Source organism: Macaca thibetana, chromosome 10 (assembly GCF_024542745.1).
Source record: "Macaca thibetana thibetana isolate TM-01 chromosome 10, ASM2454274v1, whole genome shotgun sequence".
In the NCBI taxonomy this organism is placed as follows: Eukaryota; Metazoa; Chordata; class Mammalia; order Primates; family Cercopithecidae; genus Macaca; species Macaca thibetana.
In genome coordinates, this window is record NC_065587.1 from 17805189 (window position 1) to 17822055 (window position 16867).

The window sequence follows — 16867 nt, forward strand, 5'->3', positions numbered from 1 at the left end:
ATGCCCAGCTAATTTTTATATTTTTAGTAGAGACGGGGTTTTATTATCTTAGCCAGGCTGGTCTGGAACTCCTGACCTCGTGATCCACTAGCCCCGGCCTCCCAAAGTGCTGGAATTATAGGCGTGAGCCACAGGCGCCCGGCCGACATTCTCTTGTTTTTTTCGTTTGTTGTATATAACCTACCCCTTCCCCCACCCCATGCAAAGTCCACGAGGACGATAGACTTTGTCTTGCTCCCTGTTGCATTCTGGCCCTAGGACCTAGCCCACAGTCTGGGACGTTTGCTGACCAGGGGCCCTGGTTTCTCTGAGGTGCCACTTGAGGTCCGGGAGGTCAGCTGACTTTCCCGAAGGTGGATTCCAAGGACACTGCAGTCTTCGTACTCCCCGAGGGGCGTCTAGACACTCCTGAGACCCAGAATTATTAGTTAACTGGGCTCCTCAGCCCGGTGAGAGCTCAGAGTCTAGAAGCAACTTTCCCAGCCTGGAGAGGTGAATCCGGCAGGGCGGAGGGGAGAGGCGTGGGCGAGGGAGTGGGCGCGGGTGGGCGGGGCCGTCCGGGGGCCTCTTTGCCCGAGCCAATGGGGCGCCGCGGCGCGGGGAGGCCGGGCCGCCGGGCGGGGGCGCTCGCGCGCGGTGAGGGGCAGAGGCTGAACTCCCGGGACCCGGAGCGGATCTACTGGCGGGCGCCGCGCCGAGGCACCACCGGGCGCCGAGTTCCTGGCGGCTCGCACGGTAAGCGGCGCGCCGCCGCAAAGTAGACTTTGTAGGGTTCTGACAGCCGGGAGACCCCACCCCGAGCGGGGGCTGCTGGTGCGTTCTCGCGTCGGGCTGCGTCCCCTGGAGCTCCGGCTCTGTGTCCGCGGGATGCGGGCGCACGCAGGGGCAGGTAGGGAGGCAGGGAGCCGCGCTCCACGGTGTCTCCCCAGGCTGCCGCTGCCGGGGCCCTGGGCCGGTCCCTGGGACAGACAGATCGGCGTGCGGGGGCCGTCTGCCGGGCCCGGGAGCCGGGGGCGCGCAAGACTGTGGATCCTAAGACTGCCTCCACCCAGCGCCCGGCCCGGGGAAGAGCTTGCGGGAAACCAGGAACCGCAGCGGCTGGACCTCTGCTCTGCGCCGGCTCCTAGGACCTGCCTTAGGTCCCCAGACCCCTCATGATCTGTTGCCTTGGGTTTGGGGGGTCAGATTTGTCACGCTGTGGCCAATTTCCAGTCAGCCTGGGGGCAGGACGAAATCTCAGAGTGGTTCCCTGGCCAAGCTAGAAGCAGAGAATAGCTCTGGATACAGCACCTCGTGTATCTATCCAGCACTTACTTGGCTCTTTCTGAGTGCCAGGCACGGTGCCAAGCCCTAGCAGCATGAAGAATGGCCTTGGGGAGCTCCTGGGGCTAAGAGGGACAGTAGGAGGAGCAATTGCAGTGCAGGGTAGTGCGGAAGACTCGAGATGGAGAAGAGGACGGTGAGGAAGCCAGGAAGGCTTCAGAGAGTAGGTGACCATTGACTAGAAGTCGGAGGTTTTGCCTGGCTGAAAAGTGTGTTGGGGTTCGGAGTTGATGGGGAGCAGGAATTCCAGGTGGATTTTCTTGTGTAAAGGTAAAGAAACTGAAAAGGTCCGGTGTCCTGACCTAGAACATCAGATAATTCTACAGCAGATAATGGAGTAGGACCGGGTCTTGTTATAGGTAGGAAATAAGTTGTCGACATGGCAGGGAGCTAAAACATGCACAGACCTTAAAGTGCAGCCTTAGAATATTTAGAATTTTATCCTGGAATGAAGGAGGGCCGTGGAAGATTTCTGATCAGTGATCAGGTCTCTCTGGCAGCTCTGGGGACAACGGATGGAGACCGGAGCATCAGAAAGCTGGTAAGTTGTAGCACTTTTTGGACCTTGGCTGCAAATGCTCTTCCCCGCCTAAGGGAGCCCCCTCTGCCCGGGAGCCCTGCTCCCTGGCTTCTGGACATGGATTCAGGCGAAGAGATGCTGTCTGTGTAATGCTTGCTTCTGCAGCCTGCACATCAGTTTGATATTGTTTCTGGAGCCTTGTGACCTCGGTCTTGTCATCAGGACTCTGAAGGGTGCCTCTGCTCTTCTTTTCTCATCTTCAGGCCCTCTGTGTGCCCTTCTGCTCTCCCTGGGCTCCCCTTTCTGTTTCACAGAGACCCAGTCTCAGCCATTGGAGGCAAGGCTGTGTGTAGATTGGTGTAGTAGAAAGAACAAGGGCTAGCTGGGAAATCAGACTAGAATGTCACTTTAGCCATAGGCTTTGGGGACATTAGTAACCTTCATGAACCTTCTTTTTCTGATTTAAAAGGAAATCGTCATACTCATCTGTCATGGGTCAGGTTCCCTGGAGAAAGACTTGGCACTTCTGAGATTTGTGTGCAGATAAGGGAAGCAGGATTGGGCAGAGGGAGATGTTGATCTATGGTGTAGTGCAAGAGAGGCCTCAATCCATCCCATGAGACAAAGGGACGAGGCCTTTGAAGCTGAATGTTGATCAGCCAGTGGGTGCAGGCTGACCCTAGGAAGGGAGCTAGGATGTCCCTTCAGCAGGCCAGCTCCTGACTAGGTACTCAGCTGAGAGCTGGAGTAACCAACACTCTGGCAGCTGGACATGGGGAAGTCATGAGTGTCTTGGTCTTGAAGGGGGATTGAGAGTTTCCCCAGGGCATCCGCTACACTACCTCACAAATGAGGTAGTGCTTTTTACTGTACCTGGTGTGTAGTATTTATCTTAAAAGTATTCATTTCTCTCACCTTTAAATTTTGTGACTGCACCTGAAAATGAGTTTTGGAATTTGAGTTGAGTCAGCTTTTGTGAGGAGCTTTTAATAACAGCCACAAAAACTACTGCTTCCCATTTTTGAGTGTCTATTATGTATATACATTCTCTCCTAGTTGTCCAGTAATACTCCAACTTAGGTACTTTTATTCTTATTTTAAAGTAAACCCAGTCTCTTCCAAAACCCAACAGAGTTGATGTTCTTTTGCCACAAAATAATAATTATAATAGTGAGAACAATCACTCACAACTCTGTGATTTGTTACACTTTCCAAAGTGCTTTCATTGGTGGATTGATTGATTAATCATTCATTCATCCACTAATTAATCAATCAATGTGTGTTGAGTGCCTCTTGAGGGGCAGGTGCTGTCGTAGGTGCTGGGGAGAAAGCTCAGTCTGTTAGAGGAGATGGACATTAAATACTTGGATTCATCAAAAGCAAGCGTTGAGGGATGGAACATTGCACTGCATAGCCAGGATGTGATAGAGAATAACAGGCTCTTTGTCCAATTGACTCCTTGTCTTTCAGCTTCAATATAACCTTCTCGGAAAGGCCTTCTGTACTCCCTCCTTTTTATTCTCCCTTCGTAACAGTCATTTATCTATTTCACTTACTTTCCTATTGTTGGTCCTCCCCTTTAGACTGCAGACTCCAGGGAATCATATGTTGCTTCATCCCAGGAGCCTACCACAGGGTTTAGCACGTATTTCTTAAATGAGTGACATGAATGAAGGGTGGATGTGCTTAACAGGGTAGTCAGGGAAGGTCTCCCAAAGGAGTGATATTTACACTGAGATGTGGGGGACGAGAAAGATCCAGCAATGCCAAGATCAAGAGGCAGAGAGAACAGCTTAAATTCAAAGACCATGAGGTGGAGGAATGGAGCCCACTGTGGTTGGAGCACATAGTGGGCAGATTGTGTGGAGTGGCCTGAGATGAGTTAGAAGGCGATGAAGTCTTGGAGGCCATGCTGAGCTTAGATTTTTATCTGAAGTGCAATGAATCATTGAAGGATTTTAAACCTGATATAATAGTGTATATTTGTGTGTTGTCTGTTATGCCTCTGGGAGGCAAACTCCTTGAAGAAAGGTGCTTAGTAAATATTGCCTAAATGAATGGATGATCTGGTTTATGTTTTGAAATGAGCCCATCTCAGCTACCAGGTGAGAAGTGGAATAGAGAGAAGAAAGAATGAGATCTTGTCACAGTTGGAAGCTCAGTGAGAGATATATTGGTGTCTGGGCTAAAGGACAGCAATAGTGTTGGAGAAAAGTAAAGGATTTGAGCTCTATTTAGGAAGCAAAATGGATAGGATTTGCTGATACTTTAAATGCAGGGAATATGGGAAGGGGGAGGGGATGAAGGGTGATGGCCAGCCTTATGGTTTAAGATTCGTTGGCTACTGAAAGTCTGGCAGCTCCATCAGTAAGTGACTGAATAAATAAAATGTAATGTAACATATAATAGAACGTTACTCAGTCATAACAAGGAGTGAAGTACTAATATGTGCTGCAATGTGGGTGAACCTTAAAAATACTATGTGAAAGCATGTTTTAAAAGCCAGACACCAAAGGTTATATATTGTATGATTCCCTTTATGTGAAGCATCCAGAAGAGGTAAATCCATAGAGACAGAGAACAGATTGGTGATTGTGCTGGTCTGAGGGGGAAGTGGGACTGGGGCTTGACTGCTTAATGGCTCAGTGGTTTCCTTTTGGAGTAATGAAAATGTTTTGGACCTAGATAGAGGTGACAGTTTGCACATCATCATGAGGATAGTAAATGCCACACATTGTTAGTTTAAAATGGCTAGCTTTGAGTTATGTAAATTTCACCTAGTTAAAAAAAAAACAAAAACCGGTTGGGTGGATGGGAGGATTATTCACATAACAGAGACTAGGCGAGGAGCAGGTTGTGCTTAGGGGATACAATTCAAATACTCTCTTGGAGATGCCCGTAAAACATCCACATAGAGACGGGCTTTGGCTGTGAGTCTGGAGTCTAGGAGGGGAGTCTGGGCTGGAGATATAAATATGGCAATTGTCAGCACTTAGATGTCAGCCAATAAAATGGAAGAGTTTGAGCGTGTGAGAGAGAGAGAGAGAGAAGGAGAAAATCAGAGACTGGATCATTCTTTAATTTGATCTTTATAACTATTCATAGGAGAGTGCTATTCTCCTCATTTTTAGAAAAGGACACCAACCCCCTCTCCCCTGTCCAAACGAACTTGCCCAGAATCAGTTTGTTGCTGTGAGTCTCCAGACTTCCAATCCTTTGTCTTTCCCATCTCAGTGTGATGCTGTTTAGAACTTTGGCAAACACTTTCCCTTCTTTCAGTCATGATTGAGTATTCGCACGTGGCAGGCGCTGTCCAGGTATATGTTAGTGGAGAAAGTAGACATAGCTCTAATCTCATGGGGTTTATTCAGTAAACAAGTAACTGCAGCCCACGACTCCAGGAGACCTTAAGAGCACAGAGCAGGGGCATCTATCCCTGGTTTGGTGGTTGGCGGGTGGTTGGGGAAGGCTTCCAAGAGACAGTGATGGTTAAGCTGAATTTGCAACAGAAGCAGAGGGAATGAGCCCAAGAAAGAGAATAATCCACCATTGTCTTCATTTCCCCATTCCTCCCAGGCTCCTGGCATTTTCCAACTCAAGAGTGTATATTTTCTGTAACTCTAGAGGCAATAAGTAAATAAATGGCTTGGTTTGACTTCGAGCGGGAGCTTCAAAAGGGTAGCAGGGTCAGGTCCAAACAGCCCATCTTTCAAAGCAAGGCTCCATCCCTTGCTCAAGTGACTTATCCTCTCTCTCTCTCTCTTTTTTTTTTTTTTTGAAACAGAGTCTCACTCTGTCGAACCCAGGCTGGAGTGCAGTGGCGTGATCTTGGCTCACTGCAACCTCCGCCTCCTGGGTTCAAGTGATTCTCCTGCCTCAGCCTCTGGAGTAGCTGGGATTACAGGCACCCGCCACCACACCCGGCTAATTTTTGTATTTTCAGTGGAGATGGGGTTTCACCATGTTGGTCAGGCTGGTCTTGAACTCCTGATCTCAGGTGATCCGCCCACCTTGGCCTCCCAAAGTGCTGGGATTACAGGAGTACTTATCCTCTCTCTCTCTCTTTTTTTTTTTTTTTTTTTAGATGGAGTTTCGCTTTTGTTGCCCAAGCTGGAGTACAATGTCGTGATCTTGGCTCACCGCAACTTCCGGCTCCCAGGTTCAAGCGATTCTCCTACCTCAGCCTCCGGAGTAGCTGAGATTACAGGCGTGCGCCACCATGCCTGGCTAATTTTTTAATATTTTTAGTAGAGATAGGGTTTCTCCATGTTGGTCAGGCTGGTCTCCAACTCCCGACCTCAGGTGATCTGCCTGCCTCGGCCTCCCAAAGTGCTGGGATTATAAGCGTGAGCCACCGCGCCTGGCGACTTATCCGCTCTTAACCTGGCTTTGTATACTTGGGATATGGAGCCATTGTTCAGTGCAGGAAATAAATGAGATGATGTAGCAAAGTGCTGGACACGTGAAAAATGCTCAGAAAAATGTTATCTTGTTTGGAGAGGAAGACTTTCTGAGTTGATCAGTGGTTGCCACGCTCTGTACACTATTTAAAATACAGTTATCCATGCTCTCTTTGTTGGTTCTGATTTAGATGGCTTGAAATGAAAAAATGATGATCTGTATGTTTAAAAAGCACCCTGGATGATTCTGATAAAAGCAAGTTCAGGAAGTGTTGATTTAGATCAAATCCTCTTTGCTCTGATGAGCATGAAAGGGTTAAGCACCTAGAAGCAAAATTTTGCCTTCTAGGAATTATTAGCCAATGACGGTGCTGACCGATGATGTAATGTCTTTGGCTGGTGCTCCATTGGTTAAGTGTATTGTTTCTCTTGCTTCAGCTGTTCGAGGAGCAGAGCTGGAGCACAAGGGTTAATAATTTTGTGGAAGCAGTTAGAGCTCTCTCTCTCTTTTTCATTCCTCTTCTGCTAGGTGTGAGTATACAGCAGGGCCCTGCAGATTGTTGCCCTTCTCCTTCCAATAAACATCCACACTCTCCTTACACATCCACACTGTCCTCCTTACCTCCTCCCAAGCAGAGCACATGTGTCCGTAGTACTACGGAGGAGGAGAAGGAGGAGGAGGAGGAGAAGGAAGAGGAGGAGAAGGATTCTTTAGAGAAGAGAGCCCTTTCAAAGTTCCATGCTGCAGTCTCTTACGGCAGTCTCTCCTTGCCACCGGGGATGGGCACAGCCCCAGGTCCCTCTGAATGAATTGCTAAACTGCCACCTGCTTCTGAGTGTTGTTCAACCTGGCAGAATCCTTAGAACCAGGAGGTGAGCCCAAGGTTTTGGAAGAGGGAGTGGGCCGGGTGGGAAGGAGCCGTGCGGTGCGGGGAGGACTAGCTCTAGACTGAAGGTCAGGTGCAAGCTCAAGCCAGTGGCTGCCACTGGCTAGTGATATAAGCTTGGGCAGGGTGGTCTCCCACTCCAGGTCTGTTTGCTAAAGTGCATGATGTGAGGCTTGGATTAGGGCCCTCCTATTGCAAGTTTTAGCAGACACTGTCTAGGGAGTGTGCTCACCAGGAGCTATAAGGAAGCATGTTCTTGGTGTAGCTTTAGCTTTCTGTCAGATACTCCCTGAAGATACATGCTTTCTTTCAGGAATCTGGGCAGGAGGGGAGCTGGTCACGTTATCTCTATATCTCTGAAACCAGTTCTAATCTGGTTCCTCCTTATATTGTCTGAGCTCCCTCTAAAGCACTCCAACTCATTCCAGTGGCCCTTGCAGAATCTGGGCTGAGGTTTCTCCAGAAACTCCTGAATGGTCTCACAGATTTTGATCATGTCATTTGAGGGGAACCTTTGGGTCCCTGACCCTTGAGTTGTTGGTGTGCCTTAATATATTTGGGCACTTTTCTAGGTGTCCCAGGCTGGGGCTCTTAGGGTTGGGGAGAGGAATTCTTTTTGTATTATGGATAGCATAATTGTGATTTTTGTTTGTTTGTTTGTGTTAAATGGGACATGGATTATTGCCTCTGCCTAAAACTTCTCACCTTGTCCTGAAAAGGTCCCAAGGTAGGCGCGTGTGTCTCAAGATGTAAATTGAAATGAGTAGATATGGGGAAGGGAGAGGGGAGCAGAGCAGCTGGGGAAAACTGCTAGCAAGAAACACTGACCTTCATTTCATAAGTAATTCAAGAAATCCTTGCTTTTGATAGACACGCTGCGATGCTGGCTATCTCTGGTGGTCCTCCAAAAATATACAGAAATAGAAAATCCTTCTATTTTTATTTTTTCCGAATTGGATTATAAGTGAGGGGTCCTCAGTTTTGGAGAATGGAGCCTAAAAAGGGTTATCTTTGTGTGTTGTGTGGTCCTTGGTGTTTGCCACCCTGTGTTCTAGGCCAGGCTTTGCTGATGTAGGTCCTTGAGCAAGTCACCAAACCTTTCTGAGCCTCAGCTCCCTCACTTGTAAATCGCAGAGGTAGAGAGGAGTTGGGCTTGCTAATTTCTGCAGCCCTTCTAGGTCTGGCCATCTGGGCTTCAGATTGCTATAAGCCTTTGGAATTTGAATATGTTGAAGTGGGCCCAATGGGTAAAGAATGTTTGAATAAAGGGATACACAGCATATGTCTTCTAGGTACTGGGTGCTTTACACGGGTTTTAACTTATTTCACCATCCCAACTGCACTGGGAGTGGGTAAAATTAACCCCATTCTACAGATGTGAAAATCAAGGCTAAAGGAGGTTGAGTGACTTGTCCAAGATGATCCACTTGCTCAGTGGCAGAGCTGGTATTTAGACCTGTGCAGGTAGATGTACTGAGGGAGGGATCCATGGCAGGATAGTGGTGGGGATGGAGCAGGAATCTTTTGTCTGCCTTTGTTTCCTTGCATGCTGTTCTCTGTACTAGAAGTCATGTGCTGGTTTTGAGATAAACTAGCTCAGCCAGGTCACTGTAGCTTATCCACTCACTGTCTGGGACCACAAAAGATTGGAGGACCCTGGGTCTGAAAAGGACCTTACAGTTCTTTGGATCAAGCCCCTCAATTTGTTTTGCTTTGTTTTGTTTTGTTTTGTTTTTGAGACAGTCTCGCTCTGTCACCCAGGCTGGAGTGCAGTGGCGTGATCTCGGCTCACTGCAACCTCCACCTCCCAGGCTTAAGAGATTCTCATGTCTCAGCCTCCTGAATAGCTGGGATTACAGACATGCGCCACCACACCCGGCTAATTTTTTGTATTTTTAGTAGAGATGGGGTTTCACTATGTTGGCCAGGCTGGTCTTGAACTGCTGACCTCAAGTGATCCACCTGCCTCAGGCTCCCAAAGTGCTGGGGTTACAGACGTGAGCCACCGTGCCTGGCCAAACCCCTCAATTTGTAGCTGAGAAAATGGAGGTCCACAGAAGTTAGGGGATTTGTTTCACGTCACTTGATGAGTTGACAGATGGGAAGAAATGAACACAAAGACTCCCTGTCTTAAGTGTTTGGAGTTGTATTTTTATAACTTTTTTTTTTTTTTTTTGAGATGGAGTCTCGCTCTGTCGCCCAGGCTGGAGTGCAGTGGCCGGATCTCGCTCACTGCAAGCTCCGCCTCCGGGGTTTACGCCATTCTCCTGCCTCAGCCTCCCGAGTAGCTGGGACTACAGGCGTCCGCCACCGCGCCCGGCTAGTTTTTTGTATTTTTTAGTAGAGACAGGGTTTCACTGTGTTAGCCAGAATGGTCTCGATCTCCTGACCTCGTGATCCGCCCGTCTCGGCCTCCCAAAGTGCTGGGATTACAGGCTTGAGCCACCGCGCCCGGCCTACTTTTTTTTAAAGAAAAAAAAAAACAGCACTCATTTTTTTGAGACACATGGGGCGAGTGAGTTGCATTTAGTTATTCTCACCTCCAGGCCCCTTTCCAGTGCGAAAAGATTGGAGTAGGCTTATGGAACACCTCCTCTGCTTGGCTGTGTGGCTGGTGTCTGAGACACAGAGGGCGACAGGCAAGCTGAGTATGAGACCCGGTCACTTTCTTGAGCAGGCTCAGGCTGTGTTTCCTGGGGGCTTCTAGCTCACAGGTTAGCAGTCCCTCCCGATGGATGGGCCGAAACCCTGAACCTTTCCTCCTGCGCGCGGCTGGCACCCAATTTGTGCCACTATAAGAGCACTTGCCACATGATGTGTGGTTTTTGTTCTTTGTCTTCCTGACTAAGAGGCACGCTTCCAGATCACAGCTCCCAAAATACTGAATTTAATTAATTGGTGGAGCTGCCTAATGGGGAGGCGGGTGTCAATAGCTTGGATGAGAATAAAAACCATCCAGTAGTTATTAAAAAGCACAATGCAGATACTTGACCCTTTTCATGATCACTATAGCATTAAAAAAGTATCACCCAAATAACAGGCTTCAGAAACTCAAATTATTATCGTAGGAAAGAGGAGTTATAATTATTCTGCAGGGCTAGAGGGCAAAGCTAGCTGCAGCAGTGGAATTTGGAGAGGAGCAGAGAGCAGATGGAGGAAGAAAGTGCTGGTGGTGGAGCTGTCCAGCAGGGGGAGCCCACCTTCCAAGGCCCTGTCATCACTGAAGCCCTGGCAAGGAGTGGAACTTGGCAATCTGTAACTTCCTTTTTAGATCTAACATTTTTTGATTATCTATCAAGCGGGAGTATATTAGAGGAAGCTGAGGGTACAGCAACATTGTGTCTTACTTATTCTTTAGGCCCTGAACCCATTGTATGGTGTGAAAATCATGTGTAGCCAAAAATACCCTAAAAATATTTTAATTGCCAGAAAGTTGCATTATACATGGTTTTTGTGTATGAAACCCTGCATAGTAATTCCCTGTGCTACCCAGTGTGCAAAACTCTGGCCTACAGCAAAATAACTAGAAAAAGAAGGTCAAAAAAGAAGTTGTCTGCATCTTCATGCTGCTGTGTTTTTAAGGTAACTGTCAAATCTCTAGGGCATGGGGTTCTTAGGAGTGCCTACTTGCTTGCAAGGTTTCTGTCATTCAGTTTGGATAAACAACCTCTAATACCTTCAGACATGTTGTTTCAGTCCATTTTGCATTGCTATAAAGGAATGCCTGAGACTGGGTAATTTATAAAGAAAAGAGGTTTATTTGGCTAAAGGTTCTACAGGCTGTACAAGCATGGCACCAGCATCTGCTCAGCTTCTGGTGAGACCTCAGGAAGCTTTAACTCATGGCAGAAGGTGAACGGGTAACAGGCATGTCACATGGTGAGAGAGCAACAGAGAGAGGGGGACGTGTCAGGCTCCTATTAACAACCAGCTCTTGTGTGAACTCATAGGGCAAGAACTGACTCATCACCAAGGGGAGGACACCAAGCCATTCATGAGGGATCCACCCCATCACCAAAACACCTCCCACCAGACCCCACCTCCCGTACTGGCGATCACATTTCAAAAATATTTTTGAGGGTATTTTTGGCTCCACACGATTTTCACACCATACTATGGGTTTAGAACCTAAAGAATGAATAAGATGCAGTGTTGCCATATCCTAATGCTATTTGGAGAAGGCAAACATCCAAACTATATCACATGTTAATAGTTTTTTTTTTTTTAATGATAATGAAAATTAAATGAGATAATATATGTGGAAACCTCCAGCCAAGAACTGTTGCTACATGGTAGGTGTTCAATAAAAGTAGGTAATCAGCATCTTGCTTCGGCAGACTGGTCCATGCTGGTTTTTTTAAAAAATTTTTTATTTTTTAATTTTTTTGAGACAGAGTCTCACTCTGTCGCCCAGGCTGGAGTATAGTGGCACGATCTTGGCTCACTGCAAGCTCTGCCTCCCAGGTTCACGCCATTCTCCTGCCTCAGCCTCCTGAGTAGCTGGGACTACAGGCGCCCGCCACCATGCCAGGGTAATTTTTTGTATTTTTAATAGAGATAGGGTTTCACCATGTTAGCCAGGGTGGTCTCGAACTCCTGACCTCATGATCCACCCGGCTCGGCCTCTCAAAGTGCTCGGATTACAGGCATGAGCCACTGCACCCAGTCCATGCTGGTCTTTGAAACATCTTAGAGAAGAAACTGGCCACTAGTGTCCAGGTGTTGGCTAGTGTTTTCTACTTGAGGTTGGGATGTTCTGCCTGCCTCCTCCTGACACTATTCATTCTTATACCCCTGAATATTGCTCTAAAGTCCAAAGTGGAAAAAGAATGGAGTTGAAGGCAACACAGACCTGAGTCCTCTCTGTGTTGGTTTTTTTTTTTTTTTTTCCTTGACAGAGACTTGCTGTGTTGCCCAGGCTGGAGTGCAGTGGCGTGGTCTCGGCTCACTGTAACCTCCGCCTCCCGGGTTCAAGCTATTCTCCTGCCTTAGCCTCCCGAGTGAGTAGCTGTGATTACAGGCGCCTGCCACCACGCCAGGCTAATTTTTTGTATTTTTAGTAGAGACAGGGTTTTGCCATGTTGGCCAGACTGGTCTCGAACTCCTGACATCGTGATCCACCCGCCTCAGCCTCCCAAAGTGTTAGATTCTACCATGCCCAGCTAATTTTTTGTATTTTTGGTAGAGACAGCGTTTTATCATGTTGGCTAGGCTGGTCTTGAACTCCTGACCTCGTGATCCGCCAGCGTCGGCCTCCCAAAGTGCTGGGATTACAGGCATAAGCCACTGCGCCCAGCCTAGGAGTGTGGATTTTATTCTATGTTGGAGGTCTTGAGCAAGGAGGTTACATAGTTTGAATTGTGCTTTTAATTGATTTTATCTTTTAAATTGTCATATGGTAAAATTGACCTTGTTTTGGTGTATCGCTCTATGACTTTTAATACGTGTATCCAACCACCACCACCACAATGAAGACACAGAACAGTTCCACCATCCAAAATACTCCCTCCAGCTGTGCTTTTAGTCACAAGCTCTCCATCTCCAACATTTGGCAATGATAACTCTGCTCTCTATCACTATAGTTTGTCTTTTCACAAATGCCATCTAGGCTGGATGTGGTGGCTCATGCCTGTAATTCCAGGACTTTGGAGGCTGAGATGGGAGGATTGCTTGAGGCCAGGAGGTTGAGGCTGCAGTGAGCTACAATTGCACCACTGCACTCCAACATGGGCCACAGAGTGAAACCCTGTCTCTAAAAACAGAAAAAAAGAATGAAGAATGTCATATAAATTGAATCACACGGTATGTAACTTTCAGAGACTGGCCTCTGTCCCTCAGCATAATGTCTTCAAGATTCATCCGTGTTGCTGTGTGTCATTCCCTTTTCTTGCTGGCTAGTATTCCATTGTAGAGATGTACCATGGATTGTCCGTCTATTGCTTGGATTGTTTCAAGGGATTATGGACACTTGGGTTGTTTCTAGTTTTTGTTTGTTTGGTTTGTTTGTTTTTTTGAAACAGTCTCACTCTCTCGCCCATGCTGGAGTGTAGTGGCGCGACGTTGGCTCACCTCAAGCTCTGCCTCCCGGGTTCATGCCATTCTCCTGCCTCAGCTTCCCTAGTAGCTGGGAGTACAGGCGCCCACTAACATGCCGGGCTAATTTTTTTTTGTATTTTTAGTAGAGACAGGGTTTCACCATGTTAACCAGGATGGTCTCGATCTCCTGACCTCATGATCCGCCCACTTTGGCCTCCCAAAGTGCTAGGATTACAGGCGTGAGCCATGGCGCCCGGTCTTACTTTTTTTTTTTTGAGATGAAGTTTTACTCTTTTTGCCCAGGCTGCAGTGTAGTGGCGCGATCTCGGCTCACCACAGCCTCTGTCTGCTGGGTTCAAGCGTTTCTCCTGTCTCAGTCTCCCAAGTAACTGGGATTACAGGTGCATGCCACCACATTCAGCTGATTTTTGGATTTTTAGTACAGACGAGGTTTCATCATACTGGTCAGGTTGGTCTCGAATTCCTGACCTCAGGTGATCCGCCCGCCTCAGCCTCCCAAAGTGCTGGGATTACAGGTGTGAGTCATCGCACCCAGTCAGGTTGTTTCTAGTTTTTAAGGATTATGAATAAAGCTGCTATAAACACTTGTATTTAAGTTTTTGTGTGGATGTGAGTTTTTGCTTCTCTAAGGTAGATACCCAAGAGTTGGATTGCTAGGACATATGCTAAGTTTACATTTAACTTCATAGGAAACTTCCAAACTAATTTCTAGAGTAGCCATGTCATTTTTCATTTCCATCAGCAACATATGAAAGTTCCAGTTGCTCTGCATTGGAATCAGTAGTTGGCATTGTTGGTATTTTTTATTTTAGCCATCTTTATAGTTTAGTAGTATCTCAATAGTTTAATTTGCATTTCCCTAACTTGCTAATTATGTTGAATATCTTTACAAGTGTGTATTTACCATGCCTATATTCTCTTTGACAAAGTGTCTGTTCAGGTCTATTACATGTTTTTTGTTTGTTTGTTTTTAAATTGCTTTTTTATTGTTGAGTTTTTAGTATTCGATATATACCAGTACTTTCTTGGATATGTGACTTACAAATATTTGACATGTTTTTAAAGAATCATTCTGAATGCTGTGTGTTAAGAGAGCCGTAGTGGGGGAAAGGTGGGAGCTATAGGATCAGTGAGTGGGTCGTTGTGGTAGTTCATGGGGGAGCAATGATGATGGGCTGGACTAAGGTCCTTGGGGTGAAAGAAGTGAGAAGTGGTTAAGAAAAATTTTTTTTTTGAAAGTAGAACCACCTGACCTGGTTGATGAATGAGATGTGGAATATGAGGGAAAATAGAAGGCAAGAATAGTAACACACCTGGAGATGTTGAGAATTTAAATATAAATCAGGCAAGGTTTCTATCCTCAAATGGCTCCCAGTCTGCAGAGAGGAGATTTACTGTAAACAGTTCACCTGGAACACAGCCAGGTGTGCTGTCAGAGGTCATGTGCAAAGTATCAGGGGAGCAGAGGTGAGGGCGAAATTACTAAGTGTCAGGTTTGCAAGGCTAGATGTCTGGACAGCCGCTCTCAAACTGTAATGTGTTTAAGAATCATCTGGGTCTGGGCGCGGTGGCTTATGCCTGTAATCCCAGCACTTTAGGAGGCCAAGGCAGGTGGATCACCTGAGGTCGGGAGTTCAAGACCAGCCTGACCAACATGGAGAAACCCTGTCTCTACTAAAAATACAAAAATTAGCCGGGTGTGGTGGCGCATGCCTGTAATCCCAGCTACTCAGGAGGTGGAGGCAGGAGAATCGCTTGAACCTCGGAGGCAGAGGTTTCAGTGAGGCAGAGGTTACATTTAACTTTATAAGAAACTTCCAAACTAATTTCTAGAGTGGCCATGTCATTTTGCATTTCCATCAGCAACGTATGAAAGTTCCAGTTGCTCTGCATTGAAATCAGTAGTTGCCATTGTTGGTATTTTCATGCCATTGCACTCCAGCCTGGGCAACAAGAGCAAAACTCCGTCTCAATTAAAAAAAAAAAAAAAAAAAAAAAAGAATCATCTGGGAAAGTTGTTAAAAATGCAAGTGGCTAGACCCTGATCCCTCAAGTAGGAGACCTGTCGTTAGCAAACACCAGAAATAATTCTGTGTAGGTGATTGGTCGAACGCACTATGAGAAACCCTAGGGGGAGCTGGGGAGAGTTCACAGAAAAGATGATGTTTGAAATGGGATTTCGGTGTTTAGTAGGAATTCTGACTTGGAGAAAGTTAGAGAAATGACAACCAGGCAGAGGCACAAGCAGAAGCAAAGGTCTGGAATAAGGTTAGAGAATGGCTAGAGGCTAGAATAAGCTTATGTTGGGTGATGGTGATGATGACCAATCGAAGACCACGTGTCTGTTTAGGGATGGGATGGGAGTCACTTGACCGCCTGTGCTCAATGAGTCTGTGAGTCTAAAGTGATTAAAGCAATTCATCAGCTCCTCAGTTATTAACAGGGGGCCTGCCGTGGTGAAATACCCAGGCAGTCCAAGAGCCAGGTGGACAGAACGTCTGTTATGCCTTCAAAGTCTCACGTGACTAGGCATGTTTGAGGAAAGCTACTGCTACGGTGAACCAGCTGGCTGGAGGTGTTGTGTTGGCAGAAGGTTGGTGGAAGAACGCACTGTACCTAGTACTGCTTTGGGCCTTCCTTGAAGCTCAAAGACTCTACATCTTCTTTTTGTACATCATCCTGCCCACTTTCCGAGCATGCTGCAGCCACATCTCCTGTGGCCTAACTCCTAGGTTGTTGCATCCTCACTGTGTGCAAAGCACAGTTCAATGCACCTTTTTTTTTTTTTTTTTTTTCTGAGACAGTCTCGCTCTGTTGCCGGGATGGAGTGCAGTGGTTCAATCTCGGCTCACTGCAACCTCCGTCTCCCAGATTCAAGCGATTCTCCTGCCTCAGCCACTCGAGTAGCTGGGACTACAGGCGCACACCACCACGCCCAGCTGATTTTTCTATTTTTAGTAGAGATGGTGTTTCACCATGTTGGCCAGGATGGTCTCAATCTCTAGACCCCATGATCCGCCTGCCTTGGCCTCCCAAAGTGCTGGGATTACAGGCATGAGCCACCGCACCTGGCCCAGTTCAATGCACTTTATGTGGCTTAATTCACTTAATTTTCACCACAAGCTTGTCGATAAGTTAGAATTATTATACCTGTTTTACGATGAGCAAACAAAGACACAGAAGGATGAATGACTGGCCCAATGTCACAGAGCTAAGAAACAGAATTGCTGGGATATTAACCCAGGTAGTTTTGACTTCATGTCTTGTACTTTTATTTATTTTATATATATATATTTTTGGGATGGAGTTTCACTCTTGTTGCCCAAGCTGGAGTGCAATGGCACGATCTCAGCTCACTCCAACCTCCGTCTCCTGGGTTCAAGCGATTCTCTTGCCTCAGCCTCCTCAGTAGCTGGGATGACAGGTGCCTGCGACCACACCCAGCTAATTTTTGTATTTTTAGCAGAGATGGGGTTTGGCCATGTTGGCCAGGCTGGTCTCGAACACCTGACCTCAGGTGATCCGCCCTCCTCAGCCTCCCAAACTGCTGGGATTACAGGTGTGAGCCTCTGCGTCCAGATTTTGCTTGTGCTTTTAAACAGTATGCTGCACTAACCTTGTAGGGACATTGTTAGAGAATGAGAAGCAGGGGAAGTAGTAGCAGCGGCAACAACATACAT

The 16867-nt window shown here is 47.0% G+C and overlaps 1 protein-coding gene across 4 annotated transcripts in view; it reads left to right on the plus strand.

Annotated features, from left to right (window-relative positions):
- Positions 1 to 633: 633 nt before the first annotated feature.
- The window catches only part of SYN3 (synapsin III), a 556822-nt gene continuing 540588 nt past the window's right edge, over positions 634 to 16867 (plus strand). For 2 of the 4 annotated variants that reach the window (XM_050745861.1, XM_050745859.1), the window contains exon 1: positions 640 to 735. The gene's annotated coding sequence lies outside the window, so the exon portion shown is untranslated. Of the gene's footprint in view, positions 736 to 1211; positions 1865 to 16867 lie in introns of those variants that run through there. The other 2 variants (XM_050745857.1, XM_050745858.1) reach the window with 2 other exon arrangements.